The 13,818-nt window shown below is 35.7% G+C and overlaps 1 protein-coding gene and 1 non-coding gene across 2 annotated transcripts in view; both read left to right on the top strand.

Annotated features, from left to right (window-relative positions):
• The window catches only part of MICU1 (mitochondrial calcium uptake 1), a 230,390-nt gene that overhangs the window by 87,109 nt on the left and 129,463 nt on the right, over nucleotides 1-13,818 (top strand). The window lies entirely within an intron of this gene.
• On the top strand, nucleotides 8,577-8,680 carry LOC133776482 (U6 spliceosomal RNA). Its single transcript, XR_009868411.1, has one exon. It is a non-coding gene; the product is annotated as a U6 spliceosomal RNA (small nuclear RNA).

Here is a 13,818-nt window from a genome sequence, read left to right as displayed (position 1 = left end):
TAACAAAAAAGTGTGGTCAGTTTAGCAAGTCTGTACCTTCAGGTGCTTCTCAGAAAGAACCAAGGAGACTCTTCATATTTTTCCATGCAAGGTAACTCTCATGAGTTGCCTTGGAGCTGTATTAAGGACTAATTCAGTGTTTGCTGACTTGAATATTAAGTCAACAGTCATAAAAAGGTTAATATACTCCCCTATATTACATTTGAATGTCTTGCAAAACACATCTGATTTGACCTTCCTTAAACTTTGTTAGTATATAGCATTAATTCTAACTAGAAAATTACGAAAATCCTTACAATGCTTTTGTCATAGCTAAAGAGGATACTCCAAATGTGCATATGTTTGCATTATACTTATTTTCAATTCTTTATTTTATTTTCTTTGATAAATATACAGACAGAGCTTCCATCACTCTGGCTCACATTATTTGGTTCACTCCTCAAGCCCACAACACCAAGGGCTATGCTAGCTCAAAGCTGAGAGCTGGGACCTCAGTCCAGATCTCATATATGGGTGACATGGACCCAGCCACTTGAGCTGCCTCTCAGCTTCTGTGTCAGTGGGAAGCCAGAATCTGGAGCTGGAGCAGGGAGTCCAACCCAGGCATTCCCAGATAGGACTTGGGCATCTGATTCAGTACCCCAAACTGCTAGGCCAAAGATTGCCCCTCAGTTACTTATTTTATAACTGTGTAAATCTTGTAACAAATCATTCTTAGGCATGGAAAATGAAACTTTGAATTTTATTATCTCAAAGCAGTCAGTTTAAACATGTTTTTCCCTTTCAGGCTAAAATCTCCAAAGAGAAAAAGAAACTATTACACAGGGTCAGAAAGAAAAGTAAAGGGTCAATTTTAAAGAGGAGGAAGAAAGCCCGTCTGAAAGAAGAAGGAGTCAGGCATGGCTCTACAAAGAGTAATGAGAAGGAAATCAGAAGGAAAGTCATGGAGTGGCTGAAAAAGGCAGGAGCACAAAAGAGGGTCTAATGGGCGGAGGTTAGGAGTAGTGTAAACCGATTCTGCAGGAATGTGGCATTCCCTGCAGCACTGCATAGACCTCCATAACCTGATAAGGTGAACAGCTTTTTTTGCAGAAGTGATAAGAATGAGTGGCTGCTTTAAGACTGGAAAGATCAAGGCTACCAGCCTAAAAATTACTTTTCTTGTTCATGTGGCACAATGCCTGAAATGCTTCCATCTGTGAGTATCCTCTCTGTAAAGTCCTATGTTCTGAAGGATAGAATGATCAAAAGAAAGGGCGTTGAACTAAATGTTGGGAGCCCTGCACTCAGAGGCCTGGCTGTGCTTTGGAGCAGCCACAACTTCTCTTTGATCCTCTGTGTCTCTGCTTTTTGTGTTTATGATAAGGCTCCCATGTGTCTGTGTGAGGGTTTGATTTCAGAGTTTGGCAAATGAGGTCTCTGTCCTACCTGTCTTTGTGTCACCTGGAGTCCAGCACAGAACTGGCACACAGGAGGCAACCAATAAATAAATGTTTAATGACTTGAAAAATGTCTACTAGTCACTCATATAACCCCTAGGAGGTATGAGTCATTAAATCTGTATTTTAGTAAAGTCAGTTTAATAATTACCTTCTTTTTTAGTCACTGAAGGAATACAGAGAACATGTAAATGGGTGGAATTTGTGTGAATTGAACAACAGAATTACTTATTAGAAGAACTTCCATTCCTAGAAATTTCCCAAATATAAAAGCCCTCATGATAATTCATGTGTCATATATGACCAGTTTTTTTCTGTTGTGATTCAGTAATCAGCTGATCCAGTTGAAGATGGGAATTTTCAGCTTTTGGTGTAGCTGATGAGTTTTCTTCTTAATTTTAGTTTTATTAAATTTATGAGCTCTTACCATCAACATTTTTCTGATTTCCATTCATTTTTATAAAGTAGAGTAAAATGCAGTAAAACATGAAAGTATGTTAGTGCTCACCTTCCTGTGGAAGCACAAATGGCAGTGCTTCTGCTTTGGAAAGCCAACTGAACAGGTTAGAGTTGGGTGTGTTTATTTGTGCATTGCAGTGGAGACTTCTAAAATTACAGTAGGAAAGGCAAGATTTAGGAATAAGTATGCCTTGTATGAAAATTAGGCATATGGAAGTTGACTTTGTGCTTCCAGAGTAATAGGTTCGGAAAGAGAAAAGAGGAATAGGAGACTCACACAAAGTGGTGTAGAATTGAGCCCGTGACCCTCAGCCAGCAGTAAGTGGCTTGTTGCCTAGCAAGAAGTGAAGGATCTAGATTTCCCTTTCGTCCACCTCTGATAAGCACAAGTTTTTCCAGAGTTTCTGGTTATGTATTGAAGTCCTTCACTTGGTAATTATTTTCCTTTAGATCTTTATGACTCATTTGGGCTCTCAATCAGAAAAAAAAAATATATATATATATATATAGTTAAGATTTTTAAAAATATAGATATTAAGATTTATTTATGTATTTGAAAGAGGTACAGAGAGAGAAGGAGCGGCAGAACGAGAGAGAGAGATCAATCTGCTATCCTCTGGTTTACTCCCCAGATGACTGCAACAGCTGGAACTGGGCCAGGCTGAAGCCAGGAACTGGGAGCTTCTTTCAAGACTCCCACATGAGTGGGAAGGGCCACTCATGTTTTTCCTAGGCTGTCAGCAGGGAGATGGATTGGAAATGGAGCAGCCAGGACGTATTACAGGCAGTGGCTTTACCCACTATGCCACAATGCCAGCCCCCAGAAAATGTTAATTCTTAAATAACAGCTCTAGAGTATATAAATCCTAAGATAATTTCTTGTTTTACAAAACAGATTTGAGTTCTGATGATAGGAAATTTTTATTTGCATTATGGCCATACTCTTAAATTTAGTTAGAAAACTAAATGCACTAGAGGAATTTCCTTTGATATACTTTGACTTTTAGATGGATGATTTTCTCTTCCACCTTCCCCTTTCTTTAAACTTGGAAGATGAACTAGCTGTGGAATGCTTAGAGAAAGAGTAATTTACTCCCAACTTCCTAGCCCCCATATTTTGACTATTAACACAACTGCTTCACCAGTAGCAAACGCTAGCATATTTTTTGCCTTCTAATTGAATTATAATTTAGCTTTTCTGTCTTGAAAGCAAGAACAAATGTAGAAATGTTGTTTTTTTGGATGCTTTTCTTTTGTAATTTAATTTCATAGAACCTTGAGGTATAGAGTAAAAAGATGGCCCAACTGATATTGATAAACACTTGAGTAGTTGTTTCTTGTTTTATCATATTTTCTCTTGTTCTATTTAATTAACTCAAAAATTCCCTGTAAGAAATAAAGGAAACATTTCTGATTCAACTAATGTTGAAACAAGTTTGGTTAAGCAGATTTTGAATTTTGCCAGGATATTTTTCCATAGGCAGTTACTACCTTATGTTAATAAATATTAATCCTTGCATAAAAGTCATGAACTAGTTTATTACTGGCATTTGTATTATTTATTGCTTTTCAAGACTATCTACTATCTACAAGCTTTGGGTCTTACTGGTCTTAAGAATATATTTTGTAGATAAGTGATGATTTTTTTTTATTTATTTATTTGAAAGGCAGAGTTACAGAAAAGGAGAGAGAGATCTTCTATCTGCTGGTTCACTCCCCAAATGGTTGCAATGGCCAGGCTGAAAACAGGAGCCTAGCACTCCATCCAGGTTTCCCACAAGTTTGGCAGGGGCCCAAATACTTGGGCCATCATCTGCTGCTTTCCCATGCACATTAGCAGAGAGCTGAATCAGAAGTGGCTCAGCCAGGACTTGAACCAGTACTCAAATGGGATGCCAACATTGCAGGCAATGACTTAACCTGCTGTGCCTCAACACTGGCTCCTAAGTGATGATTTTTTAAAACTGCTCAGACTAGGTGTAAAAGTTTTAAAACTAAAGCTTGAAAGAATTCAGATTTTCCCTTAGAAGGTGTTTGAAAATCATCATAAATAGCTTATTAGCACTGTTGTAGAGATAGTAATAGAAAATATGGTGTAGCTTTTGTTTTAGTGGATTTAAAAAAATCTATTCCACCCTCAATATCCATGTATTCTCTTTATAATTTGTTAATGTGGTCATTTCATGAATTTTGAATTTCTTCTGTAATGAAAACAATATTTTTTCTTCACTTAATTTTTGTCATTTAATAATTGGCCTATAAAACTAAAGTTTTTTTCTAAGTGGAGCCTTTGCTTTACATTATTGTCAAATATTTCTTGGATTTGACCGTTTAGATATTTTTATTGGTGTAATTTATTTCAAGTGTTTTATATTGTTTATTGTCTTATGTTTTAGTTATTTATTTATATGAAAGGCAGAGTGACAAAGAGAAAGCCAGGGATCTTCCATCTGTGATTTACTTGCCAAATGCCTGCAACAGTTGGAGCTGAGCTAGGTTGAACCCAGAAGCCTGGAATTCCTTTCTTTTTTTGTTTTTAAGTCTAAGAGATGACTACTAATGCTATGATGTAACTAGGTAGTTGTTTTGTTTTGTTTTGTTTTTTAAAGATTTATTTATTTATTTGAAAGGCATAGTTAGAAAGAGGGAAAGACAAAGAGAGACCTTCCATCTGCTGATTCACTCCCCAAATGGCCACAATAGCCAGGGCTGAGGTGGGCCAGGTTTCACACGTGGATTCAGGGGCTCAAGTAGTTAGGCCATCTCCCACTGCTTTCCCAAGAGCATGAGCAGGGAGCTGGTTCATAAGTGGGAGCAGCCAGATTCAAACCGATGCCCATATGGGATGTAGGCACTTTAGGCAGCAGCCCTAGGGGCCTGGAATTTCATCTTAATTTCCCCCATGGGTGGCAGGTACCCAAGCATTTTTACTATTATTGGTGATAATTCCTTCACAAGACAAAGAAGTATTTTTTATTTGGAAATTTAAATTTAAACCACAGAAACAAACTACTGACAACCAGTGAATGAATATATTAATGGGTTTTTTAAAGGGTTTTTTAAGGGCTAAAACATAACCCCCAAACCACCATGTGTCTATGAAATACTTTTGGGGGACTGAAATGTTATGTGCATTCTCTTGGGATGTATTAGACTTTTTTTAAGCCAAGAGTCTCTCTCAAAAAATGCACTGTTGTCTGTATTTGGCATCTTGGGCCTTTGCTTATAATAATCAGGATAATAGAGAACATATTTCTATTGTAAAATAAATATTTATACTCTCAGATATTGATGATGCCACATGTTAGCTGTGGCATCATTTGATAGGGGCTGATCACTAGCCCTATATCTTATTTGTTTTGTTTGGAATGTAATTAAGAGTTTGGAATGTAATTAAATTACCAAAGTGAACTCAGATACTAATGCAATCTTTTTGGAAGTCTTTTGACCCCTAATGGAATTTTCTGGTTTATTGTTAGCTGCCAGTTTTTTTCCCCCCATCTTCCTTCTTGTCCATCCAGTATTTTTTGTTTTTAGATTTATTTTACTTATTTGAAAGGTAGAGTCATAGAGAGAGAAAGAGAAAGAGAGAGAGAGAGAGAGATCTTTTATCTATTTGGTTCACTCCCCAAATGGCTGCAACAGCTAGGGCAGTGCAGGTGGAAACCAGGAGTCAGGAGCTGCTTCTGGCTCTCCTACATGAGTTCAGGGCATCTGCTGCTTTCCCAAGTGCATTAGCAAGGAACTGGATTGGAAGTGGAGCAACTGGGCCTTAAACTAGTGCCCCTGTGGGATTCTGATGTTCCAGGTGGCAGCACTTCAGTTCTTTTTTACACACCATAGTCCTGGGGGGGAAAAAAAAAAACCTGGCTTTGGTGTTTGAAATATTTTCCAATGAATTTCTATTTGGAGTATTTGACAGCTGAGTGTAAATGATTAATAGATATTATAAAGTATGCTGAATTGAGTATGAGAAATACCACCTATGCATTGCTGTACTTAGTGTGCAGTAGAACAGGGTGAGAAGAATTGTGGACTTTGGATACAGACAGTCATGTCTTCAAATGTGATCTCTGCTGCATAGTTGACAGGGAAACGTGGGCAAGAGACCCATTAACCTCCCTGTCGTTAAAATCAGGACAAAAGGTAAAAAGTACCTTGCTCTGCAAATTTTGGCTCTTTTGCGTGACTTTGAGTTCTTTTCCCAGTTTTTAAATGAAGTTATCTGCTATTATAAAATATTCTTTCTTAATTTGTATGAAATGCTACAAAATAGCTACTCCCTGTATAATTGGTCTTCCACAGTGCTTTGGTTCTCAGTTCAATCACTTATAAAAATCCCCATGTGCTTTCTCTGTGAAGAGCTGTTCCCAGGGTTAAATAGCTAGTCTGTTAACCAAAGAGACCTCTGGTTTGATTTCTCATGTCTGAGCTATTCTGTGTTCACAGCAATTCCTCTCACCCCCTGCTGTAAAACCCTTTGGGTCCTGTCAGCTCAGTCCCAGCTGTAGCCTTGTAAAAGGCTAATAGCATCTGTTTTTCTGACAAGAACTACTGAGCATGGTGTGAAAAGGGTGGTGAGGTTAGGTCAAATTTTATTTCACACACAGTGAAGTATATTTATTGAAAAACATTCAAAAAACCATTTTGTGTTTGGGGATATTTTGAAATGGTACGCAGTTAAATTAAGAATCCTGAACTGCTTTCTTGAACACCAGTGTCCATGATGACTGGTTTTTATTTCCAGTGTGGGTAGCCCTTCATTTAGTGCAGCATGGTTTTGAGAACTTACTTCTAAGTAGTTATTCGGAACCCTTACTTAGAGTAGTTCCTGAGTTTGGTTTACCTGTATGTTAATATGCATGGCAAAGTCACTTAGTTATCATGAAATTTTTAAAAAGTTCATGAAGTTATAGTGAGGCATCCTTATAGGAAATATTAAAGAAGTGCTTTTACTACCCATGGAAAAAGATAAAATGTTTGCTTTCCCTTTTCTTTAAGAAATAAGTAATTGTATATTTTGTTTTTATAGAAATAATAAGCTTTTTCTACAACTGTGTCCTTTTGGGGAGGATAGGAATTGAGCTGTTGAAGTATTTTGTCTTATTGTGTGTAGCAGATAATGTCAAAAACATGTCTGTGTATTTCTTATTTTTCTATTTTCCAGATGTCCAATGATATTATCGGTTTTAATTGGTCCTTTATATATTGTTTTTTGATGTGTGCATTTGATTTGGAAGTATTGTAATCAAACAATGTTGATTTTTTTTTCCTTTTTCTCATCTTCTGATCAGGATTTCTGGCAGGTACCGACTCAATAGCATGTGCTTTAAATTAATTAATGCGCCAAGATTCATAGCAATGCTTCAGGGACAAAAGTTCAGTGCATGCTCATGTCCTTCCCATGCTCCCTTCAGAGTGATACAGTTCCTGTCACTTTAAATTAACATATTTTGTCTTTAATATGACAATTCATCCACTACACAAGTCCTTCAGAATATAGTACCCAGCATAATTTAAAAGGAAGTGTTAACGTTAGGTGTTAAGCAAAAGGTCGAGAAACTTTGTTTTGATCACTATATTGTATAAAGGATTAGTTGGGTCCTTTACATAGCCTTATTTGGAGTGATGAAACAACAGTAAATTCATGTTAAGAATTAGTAGGTTTATTTTTTTGAAACTTCTTATATAATAAGTACAGATAAGCAGTTGCTTAGTTGCACTTTGCTCAGTAAAATAGCCTTAGGGAAACAGATGGAATATTTAGAAAAATTTCATTACTTTGTTCATTTAAGCTAATCAACAACTTTGACTTGGAAAAACAAGCAAACACTTGGAGAAAACCATGAAAAGAATATGTAGCTGTGGGCTAACAACAGAGATTTTCAAGAATACTCCTAAGAAAGTACTTTTGAATTGATCTTCAAAGGTTTAGACTCTTTAATTGTAATTTATAAATTTTTAAAGTTCCTTTTCTTAAAAAATTACTCATATTTCTGATGGTTGACAGTCTTAATAGAAATGTAAATTTCACAGAACTAAAAACGTTTAGTTTAAAATAGTTAATGATATAATTAAGACTTCTTTATTTTCATGGTATGTTTTTTCTGTACTGCTTTGTTTTTAAAATGGAATGTATTATTGGTAGTCCTCTTACCAACCCAAAGACCAGTCATGCTATTGTTGGTGTATAGGTTCTCATCCCAAGTAGTTTTGCCTTTAACTACATTCTGAAACAAACTAAGAAATATTTTTAACATTACATCAGAATAATTTGTTGGTGATGCCATTACCAGTGTTTCTAGTTCTAGGGATTCTGTTTTAAAGTAGCTGTGACACATACAGACAGGATGCTAAGAGTCAGTCAGATGAGATGGAAACACCTATGGTTGAGAACTTCCAGTTCTCCAGTTATGATAGGACAGTTTGTAGGAGGAAGCTAAGAACTGTTTTCTTAAATAATTGTATGGTCAAAATGCCTCCTTTCAAATAAATGTCCTTACCAGAGAGTTAGGAATAGAAAAGAAAAGCAGGAATGGCTAAGTTCCTGAAAGTTTCTGGAATCTACAGCATTAAGTGGTCAACAGCTACAGGTGACAAAGGATCATCAGTTTATACTTTCACTACTTAAACATAAAACCCTTGATTGATCAAGGATTCAGAATCAAGTTTTACAGTGCTTGCTTTGGCAACGCATATACTAAAATTGCAACAATACAGATAAGATTAGCATGTCCCTGTGCAAGAATAAAACACAAATTTGTGAAGCATTCCATATTTTTATATCAGCAACCCATTCCTGCACCTATTACAGTTATTGGGAGAAGTTAATAAAAAGTAATGGAAAGCAGTATACAGAGACTATTTAATGAAATTTTAATGTTTGAGATACATTTTTTAAAAAAACTTTTTATATTGAAAGTAATAAGTGTTTTCTTAGAATAGATAGTGAGGGAAATTGTTTATCTGTATTGCTGGTTTTGGTAAACTAGTGTGAATCTTTTAAGCTTGCAAAGGTCAATGAGCAGTTCCTTTACAGAAGAGGCCTTTCTTGCTTGCTTCCTTGCAGGGTTTTGTTCTTTGCATGCTCGGTTCTTGTTGCCTGTGGGAAGGCTGGAATCATTTTGTTTTCCTGGTAGCATAGAGTGCTGTTCTTCAGATGCAATTTACTAATATGTTAAGTACTTACCGTATTGCTGTGAGGAGTATCCATAATGTCTCTTTCCAGTCTCTTGAGTTCTGCCATTACTAAAGTCTGTTGATGTAACTAATTTGTGTGTTTGGTTACCCAAGTCAAGACAAGAATAGAGAATGCAGTTACTGTGCTCTAGAGGGGAGTGTTATTTACTTGGTTGTCCCAAATATTCAGACACCTGTTAAGATTTCCTTAAGTACATTTTACTTTCTGTTTTGCTGTGTTTGACTTTGGGATCAATCAAACACATTTGATTTATCATTGTTGATTTGAAAACATGAACATGACTAACCATTGCATTTCTGACACTTTCATGTTTAGTTTTTCACCGTAAAACAAGATTCGAAATTCACTTTGACATAAGACTTTTTCCAGACTAACTGGAGTTCCATAAAAGCTACTCAAAACAAATTATTTCTCCTTCCATTCTTGTAAAACAGGTTCTCAACTTAGCTTAAACATCTGCTGATGGTCTTCGGTGATAGAGAATGGGTGAGGATAGTTCTCGGTTTGTGTATTTGTCTTGAACTTCCTTCAGTTTCAAAAATTTATGCTGGAATAAAAATGCTCTGCAAATACAGATTTATGTGGCATTAATTAGAAGAGTATAAAGAATATTACATTCTTGAAATGATACACATTTGGAAAATAATTAAAATAGGGATTTGGATAAGTAACGGTATAAAAAGAGGTATACTTAGATCACTGGCTCAGTCTTTCCTCTTCAAGTTAATTTAGCTGGTATAAGGTTAGCTCCAAAGTTCTTTTCCACATTAGCTAAGTTGTGCTTCAAAGTCCTTGCAAACATTTTCAGAAATTGTAAACAGTAGACACAGGGTTTGCTCCTGAGCATTTGCTACAACCCATCAAGTAGCACTTCATGGGGTGGGGACTCTAAAGTCAGAACTTGGCCTTTCCTGTCACTTAATAATGCTGTCACCTTGGCTTATGTATTTAACCTGAGTCTTTTCCATCTGTAAAATGCAAACAGTAGTATCTGTACCTGATAGAGTAGAGAAAAGTCGAGCGTTAATGTGCCTGGCACAGTACCTTGCATAGGATATGCAAAGAAACATTTTCAAATTATTGATATGTCTTTAATGGTCATTGTTGGGTACCAGGGGATACCTATAAATGTTTGGTTTCAAAATCAATTCAAAGATTCTTCATTTGAAGTATTTCCTGGGAGGTGATAGCTACCAGAACAGTTAAATCAAGGGTGTGAGCAGTAACTTTTTCTGAAACATTTTTATGAATAGTTTTATCGGTTGGGGTATGAAATTACTATATTCAGTTTGACTTATTTTTCAAACTTTGTACTTGAGATTGCTTTTAGCATTAAGTGGCAGGGAAGGCTTCCATACTCCATGTCCTATTGCTGAGCTCAGTACTGTTCTTTTTAGCACCGATACAGTTGAGTGGCCTGACTTCAGTATTCATTTCTTGGATTTGTGTAGCGAATGACCAAAAATGATAAAACATTGATTCTCCCACCTAGAGGTGACTGAAGCAAGAGCATAGTCATAATATGATGGACAAGTAGAGTTGAAAATTTTCTCCATCTAGAATTTTTATACTATTTCATCAGATGCTAAGGGTTAAAAAAAAAAATCATCTCCTAGAGTTGTGTCATTTCCTCAAAGTTAATGTCATTCCAGTAAATTTCTTTGAATTTTTTGTGATTGATTTAATCAAATCATCTGCCGCTGTTTTTTAAGCATCTTCATTTGTGTCATTTCCTCTAAAACCATTATGAAATAAGAAAACATGGGCATTCTAGGAATTTGGAATTATTCTCAGAGTTAAGGTGGATAGAATTGGGACTGAAAAGAGAATTGCTTTCTGGCAGAGTGAAGTGGACAGTATCTTAAGCATTCACCTTCCACAGTTTGTTGCACAGTAACTTATGTTTGTTTGCAATATTACCTTCAAAAAGCTTAGAAGAAAATGTGAGTTGGAAGGGGAAGTCATAAACTATTCTAATTAGAAACATCTCAATTTAATTTTTATCTGACATACTTCCAAATTCTACCTTTCTACAGCTTCAGATATTATGTGGGGAAGAATAACATGTGTATTTTAGCTGTGCAACAGTCTCTGTTTGATTGGGAGTATTGTGATTGTTTAAGATTGGTATGTTACCAAGGCTTTGGCATCTATCTACGCACCAATTACATGATGAGATGTGAACATTAATTGCATGGGAAAACTGCTGAATTTTCTTTTTCTTTCTAACACTCCCTTCCTCCTTGCCCTGACCCCAACCTTGGGTGGAAATACTATTTGTCATTTGGAAATGGTATCCCAAAATTACATTTTCTGGAAGATGCATAATTTATCATTATTTTGCTTTTGAAATAACAACCTCAAATATTATTCAAGATATTTAGAAATGTAGCCTTTGGGATGTATTTCAGCACTACAAAGAAATATTAATATTAAAATAAGATTTCCACTTCTTTAATGATGACATCTTAAATAGTAAAGCTGAATTCTTTATCAGATTTTTTATATATTAGAGATGTTTTCAGTTGCTGTATGATATGTAGTATGTATTTTGCATAGTCCATTGATTTCTGTTAGCTAGAAGTATTTTATTTTGAACTTTACAACTTGAAAAGTGGGTCTTAATTAGAAGAAATAATGATATTAAATTCCTAGATAAAATTTTTCTCTTTAGGTTTACCTAGTTGAGTCTCAGAAGGCAAAAGTTTTGGTTCTGTTTTGATCAATGCTGTAACTGATTCGGATTCACTGTTTGAGCATACTGGGTGCCAAGTGTTGAGTTGTATATGGAGAACTCTGTCCCAGAGCTTCTAATGGCATTTGCCATTTTAAAAGTTTACAAGATTGGTCAGAAACCAAAAGTTAGCACAAAGCTATCTGGTAAAACAGTGCTAATTTTTTTAAAATTTATTTATTTTTTTTTTTGACAGGCAGAGTGGACAGTGAGAGAGAGAGACACAGAGAGAAAGGTCTTCCTTTGCCGTTGGTTCACCCTCCAATGGCTGCCATGGCCGGTGCGCTGCGGCCGGCGCACCGCACTGATCCGATGGCAGGAGCCAGGTGCTTCTCCTGGTCTCCCATGGGGTGCAGGGCCCAAAGACTTGGGCCATCCTCCACTGCACTCGCTGGCCACAGCAGTGAGCTGGCCTAGAAGAGGGGTAACCGGGACAGAATCCGGCGCCCCAACCGGGACTAGAACCCGGTGTGCCGGCGCCACAAGGCGGAGGATTAGCCTAGTGAGCCACGGCGCCGGCCAACACTGCCAATTTTTGACTCATTTTGAAGTAGAATGATTAAATAGGGTATGATAATAAGTTTTTCTGCTTAATCTAAAAAAATAAAAGGGTTGATAATATGTTACCATTGAGATTACTAACAACCCATTATAAGGGTATTTATTTGCCTTTACTTGAGGTTAGTAATTTGAATACCTTAGTGATGTTAGTTCTGAAATAAGTAAGACTACATCATGTAAGTGAATAATGAAATGATTTTAGATAAACAGTTCATTTAAGTCAATAAGCTCATCACTTTGAAATATTTTGTGGAATTTTGTTCTCTAAAAGAGGATAACATTTATCCCTGTGTTGACCAGAAATGCTGTCCTAATAATGTAATTTGCATTCTGCTTTCACACCTTAATTTCAGAAATTCAGGTGTTTGTAATAGAGTTCGATATGTGACTTCTAAGCTGCACAAAACAGCATAATATTCTATAAGGTATCTGTAGTTACAGTCTCCAAAATAGTTCTATTTGGATAGTTTTCAGCATATATACTGAAGTACTGTTAGACTCTTACCTCAAGAACTTAAGATGAAACAAGTTTTCATAGATCTCTTACTAATTTTTTTAACTGAACTCATACATTACCTAATCTCACAGCATATACACCTAACAAGAGAATTGAAATGTATTCTATTTCTTTGACTTTTATATAAAAATATTTCTTATAATTTATTGTATGAAATAATTACATATAGTGGTTATTACATTATTTATTATATTTATTTTGAATTTACTGCTTATATTGAGTTAAATAGAAATCCTCCCTTCGATTTTCTTAGTAAAAAAATACATATTGGTATAAATCTTAATTAATAACAAAAATGAAAATAACCACTCTGGAGCAGTGAGAGAAAATGAAATTACTACCAATCTGATAAGGAAAATTGTTTGCCTTGGATGCCTCCATGTAGCTCCTGAAGTGTATGCATCATGTTTGCCTAGAAGAGGAAAAAAAAAGCCTTGAAACTTAATCAGAGATTAAATAGAATCTAAAAGGTTAAGTAAAGTAACATTTTACTTGACACTAATATGAATTTTAGAATAAGAAAAAGTAAGGAAAAACCTTATCTGTACTGTATTTCCTTCCATCTTGATTTTTCAATTTTCCCATACATTTGGGGGCTTTTTATCTGATTTTCACAGCTTCCCTCTGTGCCATAGCTAGTTCATTTGAGGATAACATGTATGGAAGAACCAGATTTTTTATTTAAAAAGACACAAATTCTAAGCTGGTTTTCAGTAACTCCCATTTCTTCTCAAATTTCCATGTTTATTTGGTGCTCCTCGTAGCTTCAGGTAAATTGAAATACCAAATTTGATGATTTTATGTTAATTAATGCCTTGCATTTTCTAAGAATCTTTTTGGCATTTTGGATCCTAGGACAAATCCACTTAAAATTCTTAAGTTGATAAGTAGATGTGTAATCCTAAAA

Source organism: Lepus europaeus, chromosome 17 (assembly GCF_033115175.1).
Source record: "Lepus europaeus isolate LE1 chromosome 17, mLepTim1.pri, whole genome shotgun sequence".
Lineage (NCBI taxonomy): Eukaryota > Metazoa > Chordata > Mammalia > Lagomorpha > Leporidae > Lepus > Lepus europaeus.
The sequence above is the reverse complement of the archived record's forward strand: the minus strand, read 5'-3'. Positions and strand labels throughout refer to the sequence as shown.